Source organism: Perca flavescens, chromosome 14 (assembly GCF_004354835.1).
Source record: "Perca flavescens isolate YP-PL-M2 chromosome 14, PFLA_1.0, whole genome shotgun sequence".
NCBI lineage: Eukaryota > Metazoa > Chordata > Actinopteri > Perciformes > Percidae > Perca > Perca flavescens.
In genome coordinates, this window is record NC_041344.1 from 29,300,516 (window position 1) to 29,325,235 (window position 24,720).

At 40.8% G+C, this 24,720-nt stretch overlaps 1 long non-coding RNA gene across 2 annotated transcripts in view; it reads right to left on the minus strand.

Moving 5' to 3' along the window:
* Positions 1 to 19,401, minus strand: part of LOC114568704 (uncharacterized) — a 205,656-nt gene extending 186,255 nt beyond the window's left edge. For both annotated transcript variants that reach the window (XR_003694312.1, XR_003694313.1), the window contains exon 1: positions 19,246 to 19,401. This is a non-coding gene — a long non-coding RNA (uncharacterized LOC114568704). The remainder of the gene's footprint in view (positions 1 to 19,245) is intronic.
* Positions 19,402 to 24,720: the final 5,319 nt, after the last annotated feature.

Sequence of the window (24,720 nt, forward strand, 5' to 3'; positions counted from 1 at the left end):
TTTTTGCAGCTTGATAGAAAAGTAAACTTTCACGTTCTCCTTTACCATGATTGTTACCGGCCGACCCTTCCCCTTTAAGACCGGTGGCCATGTGACGTAACGTTAGTCCAACGGGGTTAGTTATAGGAAGTGAGGCTCTCCGTGTGTAGTAAGGTACCGTAAGCAGCAGCTCCCACAGACACAGGGATGCACATGCTTTTCCATGGGTAGTGAACCTAGAGTAGTCAGTGTTTTATGTTCGCTGCAAAGACGAAATAAAACACCTGATTAATGCAACGTTATCATGACGTCTCCTCGCCATTTTTCACCAGAAAGCTGCTACCAGCCAGGCTAAAGCTAATATAGTTAGCCTAAAGAATCAAGGTGTCTGTCCCAACTAACGTTACGGTTCTGGGCCGCGACGCTGGAAACTTAATCTTAATCTACAACAGCAGTCTGTGTCTGACATGACGTAATTTACACTGACTGAAGTGTTCTTGGATACACAGAGTTTGTTGCTAGTGTGTGACATGCAGGCTCTGCATGCACAGCCAACCACCAATCACAATCAATGTTGATCAATTTATCAAAAAACCAAAGCAGGCCCCGCTACTCGACTCCAACCTGAAATTTAGAGGAAGCAACGTGCATGCATTATTACCATCATTGACTTTAGCCTGGATTCATAGCATTATATGAATACAATGGTGTCAAGTCAGTCAACCAGTGAATTTAAATACATAATTTCCCTCCAAAATCACTTCAGAAGAGTAGTCACAGCGCTTACTTGCTTTGGTGTTTGTAAAGCATTGAAGTTCAACAAAGAATGGTTCATTCTTCTTCATTAGGAAAGTTCCTTTTTTATTTTTCGATGTAGATGCACTCACCTACCAAATCACCCCAGTAGTCAAGATTGATTTATAATTTCCAAATAGAGCTATTTATGTCATTTCAAATTAGTCTTTTTTTATATCGCAATATATTGCAACAGAAAAAAATGTGGCAATGTCAGTTTTTTCCCAATATCGTGCAGCCCTAGTAAACAAAAACGAATGGACGTGATGGTGTGCTATGTTTAGCTAAGCTTTGTTTTAAAATGCTGATTTAGACAGGAACAACATAAAATAAACCAACAGACTATTCCCATAGATCTGTTAATCTGGAATAGTTACAGCCCATGTGTTTAGACTTTCTGTGGAGATTTACAATATATATATATATATATATATATATATATATATATATATATATATATATATATATATATATATATACACACACACACACACACACACACACACTGTATATAACCAGTATACTCATCATCAAAGAGTAGCAAATAGTGCATCTCTGTGTGTGTGTGTGTGTGTGTGTGTGTGTGTGTGTGTGTGTGTGTGTGTGTGTGTGTGTGTGTGCGTGTGAATGAAGGAACTGCTCACGACAACAATGGAGCTCTACGGCACAGAGGCAGAAGATATATCAGGCTTTGGATTCACACACATTTGGTAGTGGATTCATTCATTTGGGTTTTTTTTTGTGTTTACATTGGATACCTATGGAGAGATCCATACAGAGACATATACAACATCTCCAGTCTTATCCTTGAGCTAGGGTATTTTGTGCTGTTTTTGTTGAAGACGGCGTCTGATCAAACAGCAATTCAGCCGATAAAACATTGATTGTAATATTGCTGGGGGGTTCTTTGATCAGTTCATCAGTATGTAAGGGAGTTACAGTGAGCGAGTTTTTCCTCTCTTGGCACTTTTTCTGATTTAGTCTCCAACTGAATATTCTACTAAGTTTCTATGTTGTCCCTTGTGCAGGAGCATGATGAATATTTATAAAAGGTCATATTTCTGAGGTGTGGTCATAGATCATGTAACCATGAAATACAGATATGCCTACTATATACAGAATCTGTACAACAAAAGAAAAGGAGTGAATATTAAGTATGCTCTTGGTATTGAGGTCATTGTAACAGAGGAATGACAAGCACATCACTGAGAGTTACCAGCCATTTGATTCAGCCTGGGCTGGAGTCTACTGCTGGTCGTGTCACCTCGGCTGAAGCACCGAATCTCTACTCTGTAGCCATCATCCTTCATAAAGCTTACATTCACTCCTTTGAAGAGTTATTTAAAGCAGGTTAGCCGGGCTGGTAGCGGCATCCAATTTAATTAACATTCGGGGATATAAAAAGTCTAAAGATCATTTGCCAGAGCTATTAGGTTTCCTGCCTGAAAATGATGTCAAACTTTTGACCCGCGGAGCCCCTGGGGGCAGATTCCCTCTCGCGCTAAATCCCAACACGTCAATTAACAGGGGAGACATCCATCAAACGAGGTCCTCCCGAGCTGCAGCTCCAGCACTGCCAAATGTTAATGAACCCCCGCCATTATAAACGCCAAGACAGGCGCATTATAAGTCTATAAATATGCTATGAAGATGGAGATCACGCTCAAACAAGCCCTATATAGACTGTATGCAGCGTGTATCGTGCTGATAATGCCTGGAGTTATGAAATTCATTTATGAAAATGCCCCCCAAAAAAAGAAAAAAATGCAAAGTGGCAAATTGATACATTTGCTACGGCTGTCAGGAATTGTGGGGTTATATTGTTATCATCTGTGTGTGTGTGTGTGTGTGTGTGTGTGTGTGTGTGTGTGTGTGTGTGTGTGTGTGTGTACGTGCTGGGCGAGCATGTGGAAAGTTATATTAGAGCTTCTACTGACATTGCATTGTGCAGTAGCCATAAAAAAACTCATGGCAAATAGATTTTTCTTCCGTTTTCTTCATTTATTTTCTCTTTTATCTTTACTTGTTTAATCCATAGCATTTAAGAGCTTGATCTGAGGAAACTCTATGGGAGTTCAGGGTAGTTAAAGGAGGTATGAAGGAGGTAGGTGCGAACAGTCTTTCTACAATGACATGCAATTTTTGTTCCTTGCTCTCAAGGGACATTTCTTTTATGCAGTTGTACAAACTCGCAGACAAAAGACAGACCTCAGACAACCATAAATGCAAAGCGCTGAAATTGGCCTAAAAAAGGATATCCCACTTTTCATTTAATTGTATATCAAAATGTGTGAAAAATAGCATGGCAGCTTTCTCATTATCTGCTGTCCCACCCTTAAAATAAGTCTGCCAACACTGCCAATCTTCTCGCTGTCATCTCAGCTGTCATCCAAGACACCTTCAATAAAGTTAATAAACAGTAATTGTTTATTGTCGCTCTGTTTACCCAGCCATCACGTCGGGCGGCTCTGAATTTAAATATGCTTTAAGGAGCTGCAGAGCTTCAGTGGCCAGGCAGAGGTCTATATATCTATATCTATATATATATATATATATATATCTAGAGATCTATTGAGCAATGATAGACTGTCTGATGTGCTATTACCGCTGATGGTTGAGAACAGGGCTGTCGTTAAAGTAGGGCTGTGCAATTAATCGAATTTTGAGTGCATTTTCGGATCCTAACGATCACCAAAACAATGTTATCGGTAGGGCTGCGCGATTATGGCCAAAATGATAATCACGATTATTTTGATCAATATTGAGATCACGATTAATTATCACGATTATTTGTTGATTTTAACCAAAACTAATTTTATTGTCACATGGGCTAATTATAACTGCTTTTACATCCATATTGTGCTACATTCCTCCTTTATTGAAGGAGACTGTGAAGGAGTATGCCATTTAAGCTGTTGTGCGACCGCTTTCCATACATGCACATTTGCCGTAAAGGTATCTACCTGACGAAATAGCGACGCGGATTTCGGTGGCTCATTACACTGCTACTTACATGTCTGTGTTGCGCTCTGATGCTCCGAAACCCATGTTAGAGGCAACATAAACATTGCTGCATGTCACGCTAGTAAACCGCAGGTAACGTTAGCCTACCGTTAGCTACAGTAGTAACTGGATTAAACACGGCTAAAATGCTGACAGCTAAACGGTGTAGTGTGACAGGATTCCAACAGCGGGACGTCAAACAGTCTGCTGCTAAAGCTATGAGCTAAAAGACACAAACTAGCACTATGGTCACTGCTGTAGTATGAAAAACAAAAACAGATGGGACTAAATGTTACGTTTACTGGTAAACACCGTGACCGGCTTATGATGACCGACTGCTACCTGTTGTGGAATTTTCCTCACGTTACTCTGTCCTCTGTGACATGTGTCTACATCTAAAAACTAAGCTGCGCGGTGCAGGGAACAGCTCTGATTGGCTCATGGAGGCACGTGATCATTGGCACGTGGTTTATGGAGCGCTAGATTGGCTTTGCAAAAACTTTGATAAGGAGCGTCCTATGAACGGAATGACGCATTTTAAATATCGCTCCATCACGCAAATTTGATCGTGGGAAGCCAGTGATTAAAATTCGATTAATTGTGCAGCCCTAGTTATCGTGATTTTTTTGTTGTTGTAATATCTCATCTTTTTAGTTAGCGAGTTATTTCATTGAATTGAACAAATGTATCCCTGTGTCCATGTAATTGTGTTCACGCGTTTCGTTTCTGGTGTCAGATGAATACTACATACATTTAAACTGTGTTTAAAAGGGACTACAGCATTCGAATATACTGGCATGGTCCTTAAAGCTCCGTCTGTGGATTTACAGTGGTATAATGGTGGCATTACAAACTAAACTAGGTTCCAAAAAGATGTATTTTCAATAAAAGAAAAGGCCATGCTACGAAGGCATTTGAGAAAGCAGTCCTACAGTGGGGTTAGATGGGGACATAACCCCACCAAAAAATGAATAAGTCATCCCACCGTACAAGAAATTCCAAGAAATTTGACACATAAAATCCAGTCTGATTTGCTTTGATCTGCTGCTGTTTCGACAATTCTCCAGGTGATCTGATGCAACAGTGCCCCCAGTTACAACGGTTTGCTCACCGTCAGGTTGACCATCTCAACTTTAAAAGGGTGAGGATAAATCATTGTTTTGCTGACTTGTTTTCGCCACACCCAAGTGGCCAGAAAACATATTACAGGTTTAGGGAAACTGTTGGGACACTATTGGGACAACCCTAGGACACAATGCACAGCGCCGTGGTAGCGACAATTACAAGATAGCCACACCCTAAAGCACCTCCTACTTTATTGTCTATTTTAAAGTAAATGGGACTGTAATTTACAAAATTAACATCATGCTGTAGTAGGGCTGGGCGATAAAACGATAACGATATGTATCGCGATAGACACATAATCAATATCAATAGAAAATGCGGCCGATAAAACATTCGATAACTTGTTTTTCTTCATCAGAAGAAACCAGAGGTTGTGAATCAAGTTTGATTGCATGAACAAAGGCCCTCACTCTCTGGCAACCTAGCAACGTGGGGAGTGACACTCTAACAGCCAATCATGTAACAGTATCAAGTTTGGTTGCGCCACATCGCTGTCTCGTGTTCTTCAATAACAGAACCGGCGTTGGAGTGGAAAGTGAGTGCCGCAGCGGCGAGATAAATCGTTGATAAAACAGGAAAAGTCAGTATCGCAGTTTTGGGGATTTTATAAGTCTGACCGTAGTCAGACCAATGTCGTCAGACCAACACTGGTAATACCATAAACTTGTTTTACCACTTTAGCCGCGCTCACACTTTCGAGCACAGCCGTATTCGCCATCAACGTCCAACATCTGCAGCTGCAACACGGCACAAGCAGCAGACCACCATGGAGAAGTACTCTGCATCAGCGCCTTACTAAACACTACAAGCAGCAGACCGCCATGGAGAGGTACTCTGCATCAGCGCCTTACTAAACACTACAAGCAGCAGAGCACCATGGAGAGGTACTCTGCATCAGCGCCTTACTAAACACTACAAGCAGCAGACCACCATGGAGAGGTACTCTGCATCAGCGCCTTACTAAACACTACAAGCAGCAGACCACCATGGAGAGGTACTCTGCATCAGCGCCTTACTAAACACTACAAAGAAATAACGGAGGCAGACATGCTGAGCACTGTCCAGAAGCCAGGTTACCAACTTAGCACTAAACCTGCAGAAAATAGTTCCTTCTCAGGTTTCTTATATTTAGCTAACACTTTGCACTATTTTATGACACTTTATTAAGCACTTCTTACTTATTCTTTAATTTTGCACCTTAATGTTAAGAGATAATTGTTAAGTGTTCATTGTGATTTTAGACCTGTTTACATTTGAATTATTTGAGTGGTTTCCATGGTTGTGTTGACATTTCTGCTTTTATAACTGAGGGGATTATAATCAGAGCAGGGTTAAGTTTAAAATAAAAATGTTTAAATTTAATATATTTTTCTCCTGGTCCTTATTTTAAATAGGTCATAAAAAATATCAATAATTATCGATATCGACCGATATGAAAAACTTATATCGTGATACAGTTTTCAACCATATCGCCCAGCCCTATGCTGTAGTAAAGAAGACTTGAATCTAGCGATTGAGACATAAACTCATCAGGACAATGTTAACAGAGTTAATAAATAATAGGCTCTTTTTCTCATAGACTTCTACACAATCAGACTTCTTTTTGGAGTCGCCTCCTTGGCCAATCAGAGAGAATGCAGGTTTTAGGCACTTCCGCATTGGCTTCACTTTTCAGGCCAGGAGGTTGCCGCTTGTTTACAGCTAGCATAAAAAGCTAACCACGATAGCAAGCTACAGTGAATGCTTGGATTATACAACGCACGTGTGGTATTGTCTTAAAAAGTCACAAATGTGAAGGTTGCCAAGTGTCACCTTTGCATTGAAAATAAACAAATTAAACTACCAGACATTTTTACATTTATATTTTCAAACATTTACTCAATGAGATGTCAAGTCATCACTGATGCACGCAGCCACTTTTACATTTTAGTAACAATTTAACGAATAAGCCCAGGGCTTGAGACATAGTGCTAATGTATGGACCCTGTCAAAGAATACACAAAGCCAAAAATGAATAAGAAAGATAAGCCAGTACAGTGACATAGTAGTAAATGTAATAAATTTAGTTTCAGTTTATCTCTGAATAATGCTGCATTCATTTTGCTTTGCTTTTAGCAATATTTATATTAACATTTATATTAAATGTACAATATGTAATTTTCCGCGGCTAGTGGTCGCTCAATTGAAACCATGGATATAAACCCAGACTTTTTGATGACGTTGTAAAGTTGCTTGTGATCGTGGGGGTTGTTGTCTTCATTGTTAACCACTATTGCCGATTAAAGTTAATATATCAAAGTTTTTTACATTTAGTAACGTTTATTTATGTCCTTCCCACATACAGGTAATTTCTTAGATCAGTGATTCCTAAACTGGAGGGTGCACCCTCCAGGGGGAGGGACCGAGTTATAGGAGGGGGGGACACGGCAACGCTGAATATAAATAAATGTTGCACGGACAAGTTTGTGAAAGGACTGCCAGGTAAATGGGAAGCAGACAATGAAGCTACACCACATCCAAAACAAAGGCAAGAAAATACATAGCAGTGACCACAGTTGGATCTAAAGAGCTGACTGCAAATCTCCCAGTGCAAATATTGTTCAAAATGGAAAAAACATTTGTATCTGCAAAGGAGGGGCCCTGCAGAAAGAGTTTGGGACTCTGACTTAGATTCTATTAATGGTGGCAGCTGAACGGTTAGCAAGCAAAGTAAGCTAACATTAGCCAGCAGCTTCACAATATCACAATATATGTCAGACCTCTCAGATCTTTTCTGCACAGATGGGGAAAGGGGTTTGTGTAACGTTACTCCCCACGCCGTTGGGAGACTTACTTAGTCGGTGGGGGTTACGTGGCAAATTGAATTGTGGGTTATCCCAGCGCTGTTAACTGTGGTCAAAACAATCCTACTAAAAAATTTATTAATTTTTGTATATTTACACTGAACGTTGTTGTAACCTTATAGCGGTACAGTTTAGCCACCAAGCATTTGCATGAGTAAAAGTAGCACATTGTGTAATCAATTTTCAAACATCATGTCAATACATTAGGTCTCTACTGTATTACTGTGTTGCAAAGTGGCATGTAATTAATCGGAAAAAATGTTGCTGTGTGGCAGAAGAAATTATATATTACTGTTACAGAGTATGATTCTTTGACACAGTATTTACAATTTACTCAGAAATAGAGCTGGGCGATTTGGAGAAAATTAAATATCACAATATTTTTGACCAATTACATCGATGTCAATATTGCAACGATACAACAGTGTTTCAGGAAACAATTGGAAGATGAATTAAAACACTCCTTTGCCCATTATCGCATTGTTTCGATGAGCAGACATTGAAATTAACTAAATGGATTTAGGTCTAGTTGCAAAGCCAAACAACAGCAGCGCTGTGTGGCATAACACTAACAGAAAAAAAAGAGAATCGTTAATCACAATATTTGTATGACAATTACTCGTCAACTAAAATGTCCTAATCTTGACAGCCCTATTTGTGGGATGACTTTATAGATATAAGGACCTGGGTGAATATTAATGAATCCTTTAAGGAATAAATATGAACATATAATGGCATGGTAAATTGACAGCTCTATCCTCCGGACCAAACAGCAACGGGAACAATAACCGAAAGCCATCTATAATGCAATCACAAAAAACACACAGCTTCATTTCTTTTATTAAGCTTTCTCACAAGCAGAACCTTAAACCTCATCTGCCTCAGCTGAGCAGCTTCTCCCCTCTGGGTTGTGGGTTGAATCTTTTCTTGCACATTTCTAATTATTAGGCTACTTCCTGGGATCACATCACTGATCCTCGCTGGGCGCTTCTCGCTCTCACTGGTCGCCATCAATGGGTGTACAAAAAAAAAAAAAAAAAATGTTTAGATATTTTTGGCGATTTTGACGATAACGATAATTAGACGATATCCTTTAAACATGTGTTTTTAAAAGTCTGAGTTACTTAATCACTGATGATAATAATGGGCATAATGTTGAATGAAAACTGTTATTTATTTTCTTTAACATGTAAGTATTCAAGTAAAAACAATTCAAAGACAAAATACTAATTGAACTAGTGTAGTAACATTGAATTCTGAGTAAACATACAGTTGTACACCTCTGCTGTAATGTAAATTGTGCAGGATACAAGCAAGATGAAATCATAATAAACAAAGGGCTCTGTTCTGTAACATATTGCACACAACCCTGTCCTTATTGGAAGCAGTCCTGGAGCTGGGATAGGGCAGTGTCAGGCCAGGTTTTGATAGTCTTTCTAGTTGGCTGTATAGTCCTTCTGACCGGGTTGTATGCTGGGATCAGGAGTAGTTGGATGTGATCTGACTGGTCAGATCACATCAGTATCCATGGTCTTGTGTGTTCTTCCTTCTAGTAACACAATCTACATGCTGGAAAAAGCTGGGGAGTACAGACTTTAAGGATGCCTTGTAAAAGTCCCCTGCTACAATATGTATCCCCTCTGGGTGAACGCGCTGCGGTTTGTTCCCTATGGTTAGCAGTGAGCCAAACTTGTGCTAATGTTAGCGTCGGGGGATATGTAGACGGCAGTGTGCTGTTTTCATGGTAAATAAAATGGCCTGTATATTACCGACAGGGCTTCCAGGTCAGGTGAGCAGTGCTGGGCAACAATCCTGCGGTTGGTTCTCCATTCATTATGCACAAAAATGCAGTCCTCCTCCTCTGGTCTTGCCGGAGTTCTTGTCTCAGTCCTGCCGGTAGCTAGCTTGGCGTGCTAGCTGCCGACAACAATCCACGGAACGGTCTGGTTGTGTCCTCCGGGATGTTATGACCTGCCTGGAAGACTCTCGTAATGGCTGTGTTGTATTGTAGTCCTATATTGATTAGTTCAGTGTGGCTGTACTTGTATAAATATACACCAACAGGAGAGCTAGTAGCCGCTGGACAATCGTGCGCCGCCATCTTTGTTGACATTAGTGAATGTGTTTTGAAGTGTTTTTTTCCAAGTAATTTAAATACTCCATAATGCAAATTTGCACATCGTTAACACAACAATGATGATATTATTGTAGATGATATATATCACCCACACCTACAGCCTGGTCTTTCTTGTCTTTGTTAAAGTTTTTATATTTAGTTGGTGGTGGTTGGTCTTTCTGTCATGGTAGTAGGCTTAAGTGGTGCATATCTGGCAGTCTATCTAAAACCCTGTTGCAAACTCCTCTGAGGCTCCTCAGCACCTCTTCAACAAACAGCTGAAAGCCACTCTGCTAGATTAAAGGAGAGTCTCTCTTTTTCCAACTGATTACAGCCTCTCCACCCTCGAATCAGTGTCTTTACCTTACCCTTCACACGCCTGACACCTACTCTTATGTCTAGACTCCTATAGTCTGAAAGCAATGCTACAGCTCTGGATGACAACTGGGAGTTTTATTGTAAAAAATGATTGCAGTGGCATAAGGCGATGCTTGTCAAACTTTATGGCTTGTGAACTCTTTAAATGAAGCAATGCTTTCTCGCAGTCTCCCATCGAGGCGTGCATAATGATGAAGTTCAATCAAAGGAGGATTTCCCTTTATAGATTGTTTCATTCAGTTCATTATTAGGGGAAGGCCTAGAGGCAGAAAACAAGTATGTTTTTTTTCACAGTGATGAGAATACATTTCTATTGAAGATGTATGTCTTTCTCTATGCCATAAACGGTCTAGCAGCTCCTCCTAAAACCAGCTTCCAGCTTCCTTGAAGGACCTGATGCCCACAGCACAACTAACAGCTTGTTTAAGTGTAAACGGCCTACCTTTACACAATTATGATTATAGGTCACGTGCCGATTTTTTTGGCATTTTTTACATAATCGGCATCGGCTAATATCAAGCAGATTAATAGGCAAGCGCATCTGCGGGCAGCCTGGTGTTGTTGTTGTTGTGGAACACGTGTTCGACGCACGCTGCCCCTAGAGTCAATTACCAGCAGAGTGAGCAGACCTCACCCAGTGCCTAAGGAAGGAGCTGTTCCTCAGAGAAAACGGTAAGGATTACATTCTTAAGTCCTATATATTTAATGAAAAACGAATGACATGTTACTGCCAACTTCGAGAAAAAAACATGAATAGGCGACATGACGTTCGGCTACTTTGGATATTAATAGCTGTCATGTCATGCTGTCATGTCACAATAATTAAGCTAGAATTTTGCAATCACAGACAGTGGATCTGAGACTTTTATTATTTGTTCTGTTTGTGTGTCTATATTTGAGAGGGTTGTCAACTCAATGCAGAGAAAGAAGTTGTAGTTAAAAGAGACCACCGCACCATAGGCTAGTGAAGGACTGGCTTTGCTTTGCTAGCGTCGTTGCTAGGGTTGGTACAGAGTAGACCCGCTGCTAATACGGCACCTGTGCCTTAACGACCCGTATCTACTGGACCGAATAGCAACGCGGATTTCTGTGCCTCATTTCGGCGCCACTGATATGCCTGCGTTGCTCTCTGATGCTCGAAAACGAATGTTAGAATAACAGAAACATCGCAGCATGTGACACTAGTTAACATTACACTCGTCAGCAGCTAACGTTAGCCTACCGTTAGCTAGCAGATGGATTAAACACGATTAAAATGCTGACAGCTAAACGGTGTAAAGTGTGATTTATTTCAGTGTATATGATCCAACAGCAGCATGTTAAGCAGTGTGCAGCTGCCGTTGTCTACTTATCTGAAGAACAACACAGACGGTGCGTCGCGGTGCATTCAAAGTTCTTGTAAAATACCCTTTTGCCATGGTGGTTGTTTTTGTCGTTCAACAGCAATTTACTAGTGAAATACATTATTGTTATAGTTATTACATTATTATTAAATCATTTAATTTTGACCATATGGCCTAAAGTTGTTTTCCCCCCTTTTGCGATAATTAGGTTTTGTCCATTTGGCTTTGTCTGTCAACAAACAAAACAAACCAAAAATACATGTTTCAGGACAGTTTTTGGGAAGATGATAGAAACGTTTTTAGCCTTGTATCACTTACAATGCACTGAATTATTAGCTGATTTATAAAACAAATGTTAGATTTTATATCTATACCTATCTATAAAATGACTTGAAGAAGATACTATACAAAAATACTAACTTAACCTTGTATTTTCCCCCTTTTTTAGTCATTAAGTCTGATGGCTGAAAAGAAAACCAGCCCCTTATGGCAGCGCTTCACCCAGCCAACACCAAAACAAAGAAATGCTGCTGGTTGCTACTGTGTGTCAGCACTACTATTGTTAAAATGGTTAATTTATTTTATTGTTCTCAGATGTTTGATAAATGCTGCTAAGTGCACTAAACTTTATCTTTTCATTGAAAAGTTTATTTGACAAAGTTGTTTATTTTCTTTTTCTTTCTTCTTACCCATTTTGTTTATTTATACAATATATGTTTTTACATTATACATGTTTAATGTAAGTATACAAGTGCAGACTGGTGTTCAAGTTTTCAATAAATGTTTTTGTTGAGAAATTTTGTGTATCTTAAGTACTTATTAGTGTTACATTTTATCTTTCAAATAGAGGTTAAAAACAAGCAAATGTCGGCCAAATATCGGCCCAAAATAATCGGCAGCATATATCGGCCATCGGCCGACCCTGATTTCAAAAGATCGGCATCGGCCTGAGAAAACCCATATCGGTCGACCTCTAATTATGATACCTGATGCCAGCCAAACATTCATGAAGTAGACGACGCCTCAAACGTTTCAGGTTAAAACATTTAAAATAGATACCGCCACAAATGCAGTGTCACCTGTACATTCTATTGCAATACAATTCGTAATTCTGCTGTATTTCACATTGTTAATAGTTACATCATATACTGTAAGTGAGTTTAGCTTCGTAATGCATTTTCAAAACTACAACGTACATTTAACAACAACAACGTTGTTGGAAAGGAGTCTGTGACACACAGTATGAATGAGCTCTGGTAATCCGACGTGTCCCGCACTAACAGGCAGAATACCGAGCTACCAAAATGCCAAACAGCCTGGCAAAGACAGTTTGAAGGTCATAAAAAATGACAACCGGTCAAAGCACTGCTGGAGCTGGTCGTTGTGCCCTTAAGAGTTTTTCCTTTCCTGTATTTTGGTAGGCCTACTCGATATACTGGATGCATTATTGTAAAGCTGGGCAATATATCAATATCATATCGATATCGTGATACAAGACTAGATATGGTCTTAGATTTTGGATATCGTAATTGTGATATAACATAAGTGTTGTCTTTTCCTGGTTTTATAGTAAAGTGATGTACTTTTCTGAACTTACCATACTGTTCTAGCTGTTCTATTATTTGCCTTTACCCACTTTATCCACATTACTGATGATTATTTATCTAAAATCTCATTGTGTAAATATTTTGTGAAAGCACCAATAGTCAACACTACAATATCGTTACGGTATAGATATCGTGATATTTGATTTTCTCCATATCGCCCAGCCCTACATTATTGGGTTTGTACTCATATTTCTTTAAATAAGTAGTACCAACTAAGTTTTCATTATATAATAACTTTGCTTTAGATGTGTATCATCCTGAGCATGTTTGATGGCTATGTCTTATGTTTATTTCCTAAATGTCCACTTTGGAATCAGTGTGCACTGCAGTCATCACTGCTTCCTTGCACCAACATTTTAGGGGTTTTTCTTACTATTACAGCTACAACTAGTCTTCTACAAACCTATAGGGAAAACACTGCATGGGATGGGTGTATAAAATATTATCTTTCTATTACCATTACTCAAGACCATTGTTCATTATTATTTGGTTACTGCAGAACCGCCTCACAGTCCATGGGAGATCATTAATGCCTGTACATGAAGGATTTCTTGATGCCATTCATGCTGCACACATTGAAAATATTGTCAGAGCATTATATTCAGTTTTAATCATATCTGCAAGGCATATCACAGACAATGATGGCTGTGTGCAAGCAATCAGTGGCACTTAATTTGTTAGGCCAGTGGACACGATTATTTTGTGCATTGTTCATGGGCACTGCTGTAACGGATTTACACAAATCACGGATTGATTGGGAAAAACATGCACTAGATAAATGGGTAAAAAAGTTGTAGACAAATCGTGTGCAGAATATGAGATTTTAAATTGCCTGCATACAAGCTCTACAGATTCACGTGGGACGAATACTTCAAGTACCACTAAGTGATGTAAAGTTGATTGGAACTGTCCTGTCTGTGATGAATGATGCTGGTAATGAATTGATCTTTATCCTGGGATCACTGCATGCAACGCTGGGTGTAGTAGACAACAGTCGGGAGTCCTACTGTAATCCCATACCGCCTGTGCATCCATCTGATAAAGTGTAAAGTGATTGGTAGCCCTGTGCAGTGTTGTCCTATCAATCATGACTGGGTCAAGTGTTTGAGGCTGCAGAGTGTGGACCTGAGAGGGTCTCCAGGGGTGTTAATGTGAAACGGGAGAGGCTCTGATGGAATTTGGGACTACCGAGCACAGCGAGAGCCTCCTTTACCCCTCTAGCTACTGTCATTGTATGTACACCGTGGACTGTCTTTATGTGACCTCACAGCCTGAGCTAACAACTGCGTTTGTTTGTGATGTACTTTTCCCCCTTGTCAAAACTGCCACTGGCCATTTTTGTTGACGCTCTAACCAGAAAAAGGAATAAATGGAAAGTCACCTGAAAAATGAAAGTTCTTAGTTTACTTCAGCCATGACAAACGTTGAGATTGTTGCTCTGTGACCTGAGTTTGTCGCCTCAACGCGACCCTCTTTATGTTTGTGTACTCACAGTGACCCACTCTGTTGTGGTCAGATGTGACTGCGGTCAGCAACCTCTTCAGTACCTTCATATTCAACCTGTCACCTTAAATCAATCACCCAGTGGAGCATGAAGAATACAGGTCTGGAGGCCAATAACTTTAAACTGAAGCTCCGACACTGAAGCTGACAGTTTGCAGGCATATGTTTGCATCTTGCAACTGTCATGCTAAATTCTTTTACATGTTACTAATCCATACGTGACATTATTATTAGAGTTAAACCATTTATAAATAGACATGATGTTGTGTGCTGTCATGATGACTGTTTACAGTATCACATGTGAAATTGTAGATGTACTGTATGTATCAAGTGAGTGGTCTTACTCCCATTTCTAGGAAATATTTTTGATAACAACCTTTGAGCAGATGGTGCAGATGCTGCAATGCAAATAACTGGAGATTAATTTTGTATTGCAGCATTAAACAATTAGATTCATTATGCATTAGAAAATGCATAATAGAGACACCCTGCAAAGGCAATTACTATCACTGTAGGTGTTTATTGTATTTATAGTCACTGTGTTGAATTTGAGATTTTTCAATTTGGACACCCCCCAGTGGTAGAATCAAAAAAGACACTGTAACAGACAGCAACGCATGCGGCTAGTCTCACATTGCCAGACCTCCAGAGCGCTTTGGAGTAAGGTCTGGCTACACTACAGATACCTGGAAATCCAGACCCAAATCCGTAATGAAAATGGCCCAAATCAAGCATGCATTTGAAAATCTCACTACACGCAATTGGATAACACTACGACCAATCACAACAATACACGGGGTGATATATCCAGAGCCTCGTACGCTTAGCTAATGGCGGAGCTAACTGGTAGATTAGACTGCCGTCATCTGTTTAGCTAGCCTCTGGCCCGCCTACATCAGATACACCGATGTGATTGGTGCAGCATCATTACTCAATGCCAGAGTGACTCGCTGAGCAAATTCAAATTGTGCTCTCGCGAGAACTCTGGATTTCCATGGTAGATACATTCCAGGATAGGAGGCTTGTTTGCATTTCTTTAAAGCGCCAATATTATGCTCATTTTCAGGGTCATAATTGTATTTTAAGGTTGTACCAGAATAGGTTTACCTGGTTTAATTTTCAAAAAACACCATATTTTTGTTGTACTGCACAGCTCTCTCTCACTGCTGCAGATCCTCTTTTCACCTGGTTTCTGTTTTAGCTACAGAGTGAGACCTCTTTTCATCTTCTTCTTCTGTACTATCGTTGATTGCACTCGCACATGCTCAGTAGCTCAGATGTAGAGCATGTCAGCTAGCTAACTCTAGAGACAGTAAAAGAGCCTGTTTCTCCAACTTTGGTCAGTTACAAGGCAGGATTAGCTGGGAGACTTCTAAATGAGGGCACACATGTAAGTAGTTCTTTTGTAGATTATGGTGAACTTGTGTGTGTTGTAGCAGTGCTTTGCTATTGAGAACGACGTAGCATGCTAGCGTTAGCATTAGCGTTAAAAACCTCCCAGTTAGATAGTAAATACCGTAAACATATTCTTTGTAAATCTTCACCATCATCAGTTTTTTAGCGTCTTTCAGCTCATTGGTTTTGATTAAAAGCTCTAATGAGCCCACTGCATGCTAACTGCTTAGCAACAAACCGTAGGACAAAGTTAGCTACTAGCATTTAGCTGCTAAAGAATGAGAGACTGTTCACAGGAGTTTCTAGAGACCATAAATTAAAGCTAAAAGAGAGTGACTATTGGAATGTATGGAATGTTGCTCCATGTCTGCTGGATGTGTAAGTAGGCAACTGTTTGCCAACACATTCACTACAACCATTTTATAAGCTAATGATTTTTCTGATGTTGTGTTTACAGTGTGTTGCACTGTGCACAGTGAAAGTAGCCAACAACAAAAAAAGGCTTTAGTTCTCAATCCTCTTGATTAGACGACACATGTGGTTACAGTATGGGTGGTAACAGAAAGTGTCTTTTAATAATACAGACTTCTGTCAAAACCTGACACGTGTATCGACCACTTCGGGCGGAAACTATGCCACAAACGGCTACTCTGTCAGAAATACAAAAGAAAAAGTCAGAAAGAATTCATTTCACATTGTTTTGAAAGAAGAGGGTCTCCTCCAGAAAAGTTGTTTGGCCCGGCGACCAAGTGTTTTTCTTTTTCTTTTTTTGCGGCAGCCAAGGTTGCAATTCACTGGCAGAAACCCTGCAGCCAACTGTAATTATGCTTACTCTTTTAATGGTCAGCTTTTACCTTCTACATAGGGTTGGGTGCCGTTCCTGGTACCGGTACTGATACCAGTACCTGGAATTAGGGCTGGGCAATATATCGATATTATATTGATATCGTGATATGAGACTAGTCTCAGATTTTGTGTTGTCTTTTCCTGGTTTTAAAGGCTGCATTACAGTCAAGTGATGTACTTTTCTGAACTTGAACTGTTGTAACTGTGCTATTATTTGCCTTTTCCCCACTTAGACATTATGTCCACATTACTGGTGATTGTTAACCCTAGAATATCGCCGCAATATCGATATCGAGGTATTTGGTCAAGAATATCGTGATATCTGATTTTCTCCCTATCGCCCAGCCCTGCCTGGAATTCGGTTCAATGTAATGAATTTGTTTTTTTCGGTACTTTCCCTCTGTAATAACATTTTTATTTCAGTTGTAAAAAAAACACACAAAATAAAAACCTCTCCCCTGCCAAACCCGTTTCTACAAACTATCTAATAATTATTCATTTCTTATACTGCACTGTATCTTTTATTCTTGTATTTGTATCTTATTCTAGTTCAGCCTGTTTTTATTTTCTATCGCTATTTAAACTGTTCTTTAATGTTTTAGGTGAAGCGTTTTGAATTGCCGTGTTGGTAAAATGTGCTATAGAAATAAAGTTGCCTTGCCCTACAACCTCAGCCTGTCAGTCAGTCAATAGGGCATAGTGACACAGCGGTGCCTGCCTGTCACACTAAGGGCCGTTTTACAGTCGGCGCAGCCGAGCTCGTACGTGCCAATGTGACGCCAAAATGACGTAGATCTCGCTGGCGCACCAGGACTTTGAGTGCATGACCAAAGGAACTCTTTTTTTTTTTTCAGTGGCGCACTACAAAGCGGAAAGAGTAAGCATTAACGAGCTCGAGAGCAACCGGACGCCAGGACTCTCAGAGTGACTGCAAGTCTCTCTTGTGAACTTACTGGGTTAAGATGAGCTCTTTTATGGTGAATGAAAGGTTTGATCCGACGAAGTAGGTCATCCAATCAAATCAAAGCATTGATGTCAATGCTGCTGCCAGTTCTGCCGTTGTTTACCTTTTTCTTCTTCCTCTAGCCTGTAGAAATAGCAAAGTCGGTAGCCTTTCCTCATTAGCGCCACCTCTGTTCAGGAGAAGACTGCAACTAGTGTCGCGAGCACAAACGGTTGCGGCGCTCCCATAACGTCGCACTGGCGCTCGACAGGTCGGCTGCGGCGAGTATACGCCACGCTTTTACAGCGACCGCTTTCGCCTCGCCGTTATATACGCCGTCTGCGGGGAGTTTTGAAAAGTTTAACCACACTCGCAACCGCTTTACCAGCACAGCCGTCACTCACTGTGACTTTACCAAACTGCAGAGTCAACGTTGTGTTCCGCAGCTCTGCGTATGTCGGAGCTCCGCAGCTCTGAGTGCGCGCGTGCGTGCGTGCGTCTGTGCGTCTCAGAGGTCCGCTCTCTGTCAACACGCAGAGAGGACAGATAAGCTCGCGCTGAACTCAAGCCAGCTTTAAATCTAATCAAAAATGGTTATGATATATGTTCAGGATGTAACTAAAGCCATCAGAATAATTGAAAAATATGTTATATGATCATATGACAATGCTACACATAGGGGCATTAAAAGTTATCATTTGTTCATTTATAGGTTAGACTAAGAAGGAGCGGGATCTAGAATATTTGACTGGGGCTGAAAAAAGTACTTAAGCTAATGATGCTGCATACTAACTGAGTTCATCCACCTTTACATTTATCACATCATGACTGGTTGCTTGCTCAGAAACATTTTTCCGAGCTCCCCTTTCACATCCTTCTCATTACCTGGTTTAGTGCAAGTCACACAGGGAAAACCTGTGCACCTTGCAAATGCTTATTTAAATTCAAAGCTGAATGCTGAAAATGCATTCCACCACTCAACGCCTGAAATAATTAGGCTGTGCCAGATCTCTTTTCTTCTGTGAATGATTTCATCATTTAGAGTTTTATAGTCATTTTTTCACAGGCTCAGTTAAAAAGGCAATGATGCACATTTTCTGAGAACATAAAGAGGAATATAGCATTCCATCTCCCTGTCACATTTGGTAGTCTTTGTCCTTAAAAATGGCACTTGAGCCACCCCTTTTTGATCATATCACTTGATAGCTGTACAGCTACCATCAACTTTTAATTAAAGAGACGAGGGAAACTATGATGTATATTTTAGACCTAATTAGCATGCCGACTCAGGGGAGTGAAGTGATTAGATGAGTAAAGACTCCCCATGGATGCTGCAGACGAGCACACATACAAATGCATACACACTCACTTGCATTCTGGGGGCGTTTGCACTTGGACTCCCAGCCTAGCAGCACTCAAGGCGACGTTTCACTTTGGTATGACATTTTCCAGCTTGCAGTGCGAGCTTTCTATTCACCGTCAGCATTCCAGGGTTTTTCCAGAACTTTCTTTATCAATAATTGTAGTCAAGCGCAATTATCTATTGAAAGAAGAAGATGGAACACATACACGGTACTATCAGTAACAATAACATCAAAGAGCTGTTGTTCTAACGTGGTCACACAGTGAATAATAGAGCAAGATGAACAAGGCAGAGAACAATGCATACAATAGTGACTTCAAACACAGGCACGCCTCATGTTGAAATAACCATGATGGAGTTTGCACAGGTAAAATGCTGAAATTGTTGCTAAAATCACAATGCTGAGGTCATATGCAAAGTGAAAAAGAACCTGAAATTGTAAACAACATGAGTAACGCAGCAACATTGCTGTCCATAATTGCCTGAACAAAGGCCAGAGTTTCAGACAAACAATGCCATCAGGCAAACACTTTCCCTCTCTTCAGGTAATCATCTAACCCTCCGTGATGTACTGATGACAGGCGCTGATGACGCAATCTCAGTTGTTATTGTTCAATCAATCAATCCATTTATGTGTCACGTAAAATCATATAAAATACAATTTTAGTGAAATGTTATGCAGAAGGTTCCTACAATGTATGCAATAATAGCAGTAATAGAATAGAATAATCCAATCATTGTGAGAAACAATCGTTATCTCAATATGGATCAAAATAACTGTGGCTTTTGTTATGTCCATAATCATGACAGTGTGACTTTGATTGCTGTGTGCAAAATAAAATGTTCAGTTCTTTCCCAGAGCATTGTTATGTTTGCTGGAGAGGGCTCAGTTATGTGTGAGTCTGGCTTTAACTCTTCAACCCCACCAGCCCTACCACTGGGTCCATCAATACAAATGCATTCTGCATGGCCAAGCATTGTTGTAACCTGCAAAACTTTATTTGAAATTCTTGTCAAGATCTCCAAGTCAAGATCTCCAAGTTTCCAAAGAAGCTCAATAAGTTAGACCGAAACTGGGGAATTGTTTAAAAAATGAGGCAAAACTTGGAAAGATCTGGAACTAGTATATTCTGAACATACAATATATGTGATATTGTCATTATTTTCTCAAGTAAGCCTGGTATCTTTATCTTTAAAACAAATCAACAGAATAACAGAAGCAGAGAGATTTTTGGCACAAACACCGGTAACGCTAACGGAGGTGTAACGTTACGAATGGCCGCTGTTCTGACTCGGGTGCCTGGGTCTGTTTCCCGACGGTTCAGTAAACTGCCGTTAGCATCCTTAGCACTGGAGTTAAGTGCTGACCGGGTTTGGATTGCTGTAATGATAGTGGCTGGCTGCTAGCTGGCTGGGGGCTGACTGTGGATGTGTCCCCGGGGCTGTTGTCAGCTCTAATGCCAACTGAAGCCTTGCAGCGCCGGGAGAGTGAGGCAGACAGACATGGCTGTACTAGCTGGCTAAATTACCATTAGCTTAGTCGTCTATCTATACCGGTAACGTTACTGATGAATTTGTGGGTTAGCCCAGAGTTGTTAACCATGGTCAAAACAATCACACTAAAAATAACTGAGCACATTGAACGATGTCGTAATCTTATGTTACCAACCAAGAATTAGCTAACGTTATAGACCAAGCATTAGAATTAGCTACTTGTCAACCAGCACCTTTATAGTAGGCTAACCTTAAAGCAACAGCAAAGCACTTTTCCTCTTTGGTCCCCCTACAGGTTGGAAGCGGAATTGTCCATTACCGTTACCATTATTCTTATGTCTCATTTTTGGAAATATTATTTAAAAGGTACGGTAAGAATCTTTGGTGTTGGATCGATCGATACTGAAATCAATCAATATCAATAAATAAGTTCTCTGTTGTATTACTGTGTTGCAAAGTGGCATGTAATCAATGACAAAATTATGCCATGTGGCAGAAAAAAAGTTGTATTACGTTTACTGAGTATAACTCAAATATATATTAGGTAACAGTAAATAGAACCGTCAATAATGTGTGTGTGTGTGTGTGTTTATTTTAGAAAATACATTGAAAGATCAACGTGTGGTGCGGGCAATGAGGGTGTGCAAATACAGTCAGTGCTTTTTCCTGTAGATGAAAAAAAAGAAGGCAGTAGTGAAGGTGTAACAAGAGTTGAACCTGCCACAACACAAGCTGAAAACGGCATGTGTCACCAGATGGGGATCGATGCAAATGATGACTGCCAGGGTCTTTGAGTAAAACAAAGCCATCACACAGGTCCTCGCTGATAATAATAAAAAAAAAAAATCAAGGCACCTTGTTCCATCCTAGGCTGACCTGGATGTCTTAGAGACCGTCGACAAAGCTCTATCCCTATTGGTGGAGTTCACAGATACCCTCTCAGGAGAAGAGTATGTGACCATTTCATTCGTGAAGCCTATCCTACACATCCTCAACTCACGAGTGCTGGCTGAGGACGAAGATGACATGGCACCGACCAAAACCATCAAAACCAGCATCCTTGAATACCTTAAGGGGAAGTACTCAGACCCCATCACAGAAGAGCTATAGACCTTTTTCACAGCAGACATTTTGACTTGTCATAGGAAAAGCACAGCTGAAATTGATAACCTTAACGATGGCTCAATTCCATCAAGTGTCTCAGTAAGCTATTTCAGTCAGTCAGCATGCACAATCAGGGCTCTAGAGTGCAACCAATTTTGGTCACATATGCGACCAAAATTTGTAAGGGTGCGGCTAAGAATTTTCCTAGGTTGCACCGGTGCACCTAACGTCCTCGCATCCGCTGCCTCACCACGAACGATGCAATGTCGTTTCTATTGATATGGTTTAATGTTGCGTTACATGACCCATTCCTTCTGTAAAGCCGTGCCAGTGTTTGGATCTCTCCTCAGCGCAGCCCCGCCCTCATTCACTCACGGCTCACCTGCAACATGGAGAGACACAGCGCCGCCGGTCCAAACTGCTGACACATTTATTTTATTGTTAAGTATGAGAGGGAAACCTGTATTGGTACCAGTGTTTCCGCTGGTAACTCTCTGTTATTGCGGCCGCCATGGCGAAAAACACAGAAGAAGTTATTGACTGAAACTAACTTCAGTTCGTTGAGTAATAGCGTGTGAGACAGAGCCTGCTGGACCTGGGTGAGATGGGACCCATGGCCACATTATCATAGTTCATAAAAATGCAGCGCAGCCAGGGACGATATATACATTTCATAGCCTACGCACGACGTGTGTAACGCCGCTGACCCGCCAAAGCGCATTCGACCCGTGCTGGACCCATTCATAATGAGTCAACCGTCACTCTGTGAGTAGCATACGCTTCAGTCCATCGCACTCCCCCTCTCTCCCTATATGAGCTACTGGGCTATCCGGGTCTGTTATTGTTCTTGAAAACAAGTGAAGGAGCTTTCTCAGAGATATATTTTTTTAAATATAGCCCAGGCTATTTATTTCAGATAATTTACGTGTTGCAGCTGTATATTTTCAAATTGGGAAGGAAACCCTGTCTTTGCATTTTATTTTAAATCTGTTTTAATAAAAGAGCTTGTGAAACGTGGCTTTGACTTAAAACTGAACATTTAACCCACTTTTAGTCAGTATTTAGTCAGCCACCAATTGTGCAAGTTCTCCCACTTAAAAAGATGAGAGAGGCCTGTAATTTTCATCATAGGTACACTTCAACTATGAGAGACAAAATAAGAAAAAGAAATCCAGAAAATCACATTAGTTAGGATTTTTAATGAATTTATTTGCAAATTATGGTGGAAAATAAGTATTTGGTCAATAACAAAAGGTTCATCTCAATACTTTGTTGTATACCCTTTGTTGGCAATGACAGAGGTAAAACGTTTTCTGTAAGTCTTCACAAGGTTTTCACACACTGTTGCTGGTATTTTGGCCCATTCATCCATGCAGATCTCCTCTAGAGCAGTGATGTTTTGGGGCTGTCGCTGGGCAACACGGACTTTAAACTCCCTCCAAAGATTTTCTATGGGGTTGAGATCTGGAGACTGGCTAGGCCACTCCAGGACCTTGAAATGCTTGTTACGAAGCCATTCCTCCGTTGCCCAGGCGGTGTGTTTGGGATCATTGTCATGCTGAAAGAACCAGCCACATTTCATCTTCGATGCCCTTGCTGATGGAAGGAGGTCTTCACTCAAAATCTCACGATACATGGCCCCATTCATTCTTTCCTTTACACGGATCAGTCGTCCTGGTCCCTTTGCAGAAAAACAGCCCCAAAGCATGATGTTTCCACCCCGATGCTTCACAGTAGGTATGGTGTTCTTTGGATGCAACTCAGCATTCTTTCTCCTCCAAACACGACGAGTTGAGTTTTTACCAAAAAGTACTATTTTGGTTTCATCTGACCATATGACATTCTCCCAATCCTCTTCTGGATCATCCAAATGTTCTCTAGCAAACTTCAGACGGGCCTGGACATGTACTGGCTTAAGCAGGGGCACACGTCTGGCACTGCAGGATTTGAGTCCCTGGCGGCGTAGTGGGTTACTAATGGTAGCCTTTGTTACTTTGGTCCCAGCTCTCTGCAGGTCATTCACTAGGTCCCCCCGTGTGGTTCTGGGAGTTTTGCTCACCGTTCTTGTGATCATTTTGGCCCCACGGGGGGAGATCTTGCGTGGAGCCCCAGATCGAGGGAGATTATCAGTGGTCTTGTAGGTCTTCCATTTTCTAATAATTGCTCCCACAGTTGATTTCTTCACACCAAGCTGCTTACCTATTGCAGATTCAGTCTTCCCAGCCTGGTGCAGGTCTACAACTTTGTTTCTGGTGTCCTTTGAAAGCTCTTTGGTCTTGGCCATAGTGGAGTTTGGAGTGTGACTGTTTGAGGTTGTGGACAGGTGTCTTTTATACTGATAACAAGTTCAAACAGGTGCCATTAATACAGGTAACAAGTGGAGGACAGAGGAGCCTCTTAAAGAAGAAGTTACCAGCCAGTTTTGTTGATCCCAGATTTAAAACGACATACATTTCCACCACATACAGAGCCCTCTACAACGTCATCAGAAGCAAAGAAGCCAAAGTTAGGAAGTTTTTTCAAAAGGAAGTGAAGCAACTCCGTCAACTGTACCCACTTTGTCACTTCAGCAAACACTGGAAGCAGAGCTGAACAGCTTCTTGGCGTCACCTGTGCTGGATAGTGAGAAAAAAAAAACACTGAAATGGTGCAGAATGCATCATGAACACTTTCCCACTCTAAGTAAGGTGGCAAAAACCTTTCTCTGCATACCAGCCACTAGCTCCCCATCAGAGTGGGTTCTCAGTGCAGGAGGAGACATTGTTACAGGCCTCAGATCCTGCCTGAAACCTGAAAAGGTAAACATGCTAGTGGTTCTTAATAAGAACCTAGAGTAAATAGTTGTGCGTATAGAGTGAGCAGACAAGATCACGTGCAACAGCG